Genomic DNA, 4,973 nt, shown 5'->3' on the forward strand with positions numbered 1-4,973 from the left:
GGTCTTTGGAGATGATCGTTCGCTGGATCCTCGTGAACCGCGTCTGCTTTATCGAAGTTGACCGAACTTGATGATTTAGAGGAAGTAAAAGTCGTAACAAGGTTTCCGTAGGTGAACCTGCGGAAGGATCATTAGTGGCCAAGTGATCCTTCCAGAAGTCCGAACCTGCGGGTTGAGACTTCGGCACAAGTTGCCATATGATAATTGACGAAACACTATAGAAGTCCGAACCTGCGGGTTGAGACTTAGGCACACGTTGCCTTATACATGACTTCGAACAAATACACAAGTCCGAACCTGCGGGTTGAGACTTAGGCACAAGTTGCCTTATACATGACTTCGAACAAATACACAAGTCCGAACCTGCGGGTTGAGACTTAGGCACAAGTTGCCATATGAAAGTTGACGAAACACTAACAAGTCCGAACCTGCGAGTTGAGACTTAGGCACACGTTGCCTTATACATGACTTCGAACAAATACACAAGTCCGAACTTGCGGGTTGAGACTTAGGCACAAGTTGCCTTATACATACATTGGCCAAATAAACAGAAGTCCGAACCTGCGGGTTGAGACTTAGGCACAAGTTGCCATATTATATTCGATCAAACACTAAGTAGTCCGAACCTGCGGGTTGAGACTCAAGACCGTAACAAGATGTCACTATACAAGTCCGAACCTAAGGGTTGAGACTTAATGCGATCTAGATACCAAGTTGACATCCAATACCTGTTGAGCAAAACCAAAGATTCCCTGTTCTCGAATGATTACACTATATAACAGGGAATCATGAAGAAATCAAGCAAGCGTGAAACAAAGTCATCACTTGGGCATGCTCGATAGCCAACCACATGACCTTAACCTAAGAGAGCATGCAAACCACATGATACCTATAAACGATTAACCCGCCCTAGTTCAATCGTTCACCAAGTGATGACTTCAGTATGGCTAAGAGAAAAACTTTTGAATGGGAAAAACTCTAAGTCCGAACCTCCGGGTTGAGACTTCCGCGTCGGAGGTGGGCGCACCTCCTATCCGAAAGATGGTGAATCAGGGGTGTTCGATCAGCAATGGTCGGATGCCCCGTCGTAGTCCAACTATGACAATCCAAGTCAAGACCTCCGGGTTGAGACTTCCGCGTCCGGAGGTACGCGTACCGCCTACCCGAAAGATGGTGAATCAGGGGTGTTCGATCAGCAATGGTCGGATGCCCCGTCGTAGTCCAACTATGACAATCAAAGTCAAGACCTCCGGGTTGAGACTTCCGCGTCCGGAGGTACGCGTACCGCCTACCCGAAAGATGGTGTGCTTCTGGGGTATTCGATGAGTCGGATACCCCGTCGTAGTCCAACTATGACAATACAAAGTCAAGACCTCCGGGTTGAGACTTCCGCGTCCGGAGGTACGCGTACCGCCTACCCGAAAGATGGTGTGCTTCTGGGGTATTCGATGAGTCGGATACCCCGTCGTAGTCCAACTATGACAATCAAAGTCAAGACCTCCGGGTTGAGACTTTCTAAGAGTACAAGCATAAAGGAACACGGACCAAGCCGTACCGAGAGAATCGGTACTAGAGCCCTTGTGGTTCTACATTGAGAGAGCCCTCGTGGTTCTCATTAGGGGCTTTATGCAAGAAGTACTCAATACTGTGGTGTGAAGTATAAAGTATAGAGTCCTCCACTGGTCCACGCTGCTCCGGCGGTCCTGGGTAAGATAGTTCATTCTAGCTTGCCCTATGTGGAAGAGGACTCAATACCCTACCTGTTGAGCTTGAAACAAAGTCATCACTTGGGCATGCTCATATTGCCATACACAATTACATTATATTCGAATGAGCATGCAAGCGACCCTATATAGACCGAACCAAAACGATAGATACCGCCGTAGTTCACCCCCACCAAGTGATGACTTCAGTATGGCTAGTGTGTGAAGTATAAAGTATAGTCCTCCCCTGGTCCACACTGCTTCGGCGGTCCTGGGTAAGATAGTTAGTTCTAGCTTGCCCTATGTGGAAGAGGACACAATACTTAATACTTAGAGTACAAGCATAAAGGAACACGGACCAAGCCGTACCGAGAGAATCGGTACTAGAGCCCTCGTGGTTCTACATTGAGAGAGCCCTCGTGGTTCTCATTAGGGGCTTTATGCAAGTCGTACTCAATACTGTGGTGTGAAGTATAAAGTATAGAGTCCTCCACTGGTCCACGCTGCTCCGGCGGTCCTGGGTAAGATAGTTCATTCTAGCTTGCCCTATGTGGAAGAGGACTCAATACCCTACCTGTTGAGCTTGAAACAAAGTCATCACTTGGGCATGCTCATATTGCCATACAATATTCCATTATCTACTAATGAGCATGCAGCTATATGATTATAACCTGTAAACGATTACCCCGCCGTAGTTCAGCGCTTCAACCAAGTGATGACTTCAGTATGGCTAGTGTGTGAAGTATAAAGTATAGTCCTCCCCTGGTCCACACTGCTTCGGCGGTCCTGGGTAAGATAGTTAGCTCTAGCTTGCCCTATGTGGAAGAGGACACCATACTTAATACTGTGGTGTAATGAACAAAGTATAGTCCTCCACTGGTCCACGCTGCTTTGCAGTCCTGGGTAAGATAGTTAATTCTAGCTTGCGCTATGTGGAAGAGGGCATACAAGACAAAGTATAGTTCTCCCCTGGTCCACGCTGCTCCGGCGGTCCTGGGTAAGATAGTTAATTCTAGCTTGCCCTATGTGGAAGAGAGCATACATGAACCAAGAACGAAGGTTATGATCGAGGAATGATTCGACAACTAACCGATGGTATGAAATGTGAAGAATTCAAGCAAGCACACAATCAAGTCATCACTTGGGCATGCTCGATAGCCAACCTCATGACATTAACCTAGTAGAGCATGCGAAAACCAATATATATGTAAACGATGCCTCCCTAGTTCAGCGCTTCAACCAAGTGATGACTTCAGAATGGCTAAATCAAATCGGTTCAAAACATACCATCGGTACCCTATTGAAACACACAAGTCGATATCAAACCTCATGATTGTGTAGTCCTCCACTGGTCCACGCCGCTTCGGCGGTCCTGGGTAAGATAGTTCATTCTAGCTTGCCCTATGTGGAAGAGGGCACATTACTCAATACTGTGGTGTTATGAACAAAGTATAGTCCTCCACTGGTCCACGCTGCTTTGCAGTCCTGGGTAAGATAGTTAATTCTAGCTTGCGCTATGTGGAAGAGGGCATACAAGACAAAGTATAGTTCTCCCCTGGTCCACGCTGCTCCGGCGGTCCTGGGTAAGATAGTTAATTCTAGCTTGCCCTATGTGGAAGAGAGCATACATGAACCAAGAACGAAGGTTATGATCGAGGAATGATTCGACAACTAACCGATGGTATGAAATGTGAAGAATTCAAGCAAGCACACAATCAAGTCATCACTTGGGCATGCTCGATAGCCAACCTCATGACATTAACCTAGTAGAGCATGCGAAAACCAATATATATGTAAACGATGCCTCCCTAGTTCAGCGCTTCAACCAAGTGATGACTTCAGAATGGCTAAATCAAATCGGTTCAAAACATACCATCGGTACCCTATTGAAACACACAAGTCGATATCAAACCTCATGATTGTGTAGTCCTCCACTGGTCCACGCCGCTTCGGCGGTCCTGGGTAAGATAGTTCATTCTAGCTTGCCCTATGTGGAAGAGGGCACATTACTCAATACTGTGGTGTTATGAACAAAGTATAGTCCTCCACTGGTCCACGCTGCTCCGGCGGTCCTGGGTAAGATAGTTCATTCTAGCTTGCCCTATGTGGAAGAGGGCATACAAGACAAAGTATAGTTCTCCCCTGGTCCACGCTGCTTCGGCGGTCCTGGGTAAGATAGTTAATTCTAGCTTGCCCTATGTGGAAGAGAGCATACATGAACCAAGAACGAAGGTTATGATCGAGGAATGATTCGACAACTAACCGATGGTATGAAATGTGAAGAATTCAAGCAAGCACACAATCAAGTCATCACTTGGGCATGCTCGATAGCCAACCTCATGACATTAACCTAGTAGAGCATGCGAAAACCAATATATATGTAAACGATGCCTCCCTAGTTCAGCGCTTCAACCAAGTGATGACTTCAGAATGGCTAAATCAAATCGGTTCAAACCATACCATCGGTATCCTATTGAAACACACAAGTCGATATCAAACCTCATGATTGTGTAGTCCTCCACTGGTCCACGCCGCTTCGGCCGTCCTGGGTAAAATGGAACATTCCAGCTTGCCCTATGTGGAAGAGGGCACATTACTCAATACTGTGGTGTGAAGTATAAAGTTCAGTTCTCCCCTGGTCCACGCTGCTTCGGCGGTCCTGGGTAAGATAGTTCATTCTAGCTTGCCCTATGTGGAAGAGGACACTTCATACTTCGTCTCTAAGCGGCGGCTTGACTCCTCCCTACGGGGAACGGGTTTACGCGCACAGCGGCGGCTTACGCACTATGGCAGTCATGGATGCCTTACGTTTCTATGAAAAGTGTGTTCCTCCCCTGGTCCACGCTGCTTCGGCAGTCCTGGGTAAGATAGTTAGTTCTAGCTTGCCCTATGTGGAAGAGGACACGTAGACTTACTGTGGTGTGAAGTATAAAGTTCAGTTCTCCCCTGGTCCACGCCGCTTCGGCCGTCCTGGGTAAAATGGATTCATCCAGCTTGCCCTATGTGGAATGAGGACACTTTATGCTTCGTCTCTAAGCGGCGGCTTGCTCCTCCCTACGGGGAACGGGTATACGCGCACAGCGGCGGCTTACGTTATGGCAGTCATGGATGCCTTACGTTTCCATGAAAAGTGTGTTCCTCCCCTGGTCCACGCTGCTTCGGCAGTCCTGGGTAAGATAGTTAGTTCTAGCTTGCCCTATGTGGAAGAGGACACGTAGACTTACTGTGGTGTGAAGTATAAGGTTCAGTTCTCCCCTGGTCCACGCCGCT

The sequence above is a fragment of the Anopheles coustani genome (assembly GCF_943734705.1).
Source record: "Anopheles coustani chromosome X unlocalized genomic scaffold, idAnoCousDA_361_x.2 X_unloc_114, whole genome shotgun sequence".
Classification (NCBI taxonomy): Eukaryota; Metazoa; Arthropoda; class Insecta; order Diptera; family Culicidae; genus Anopheles; species Anopheles coustani.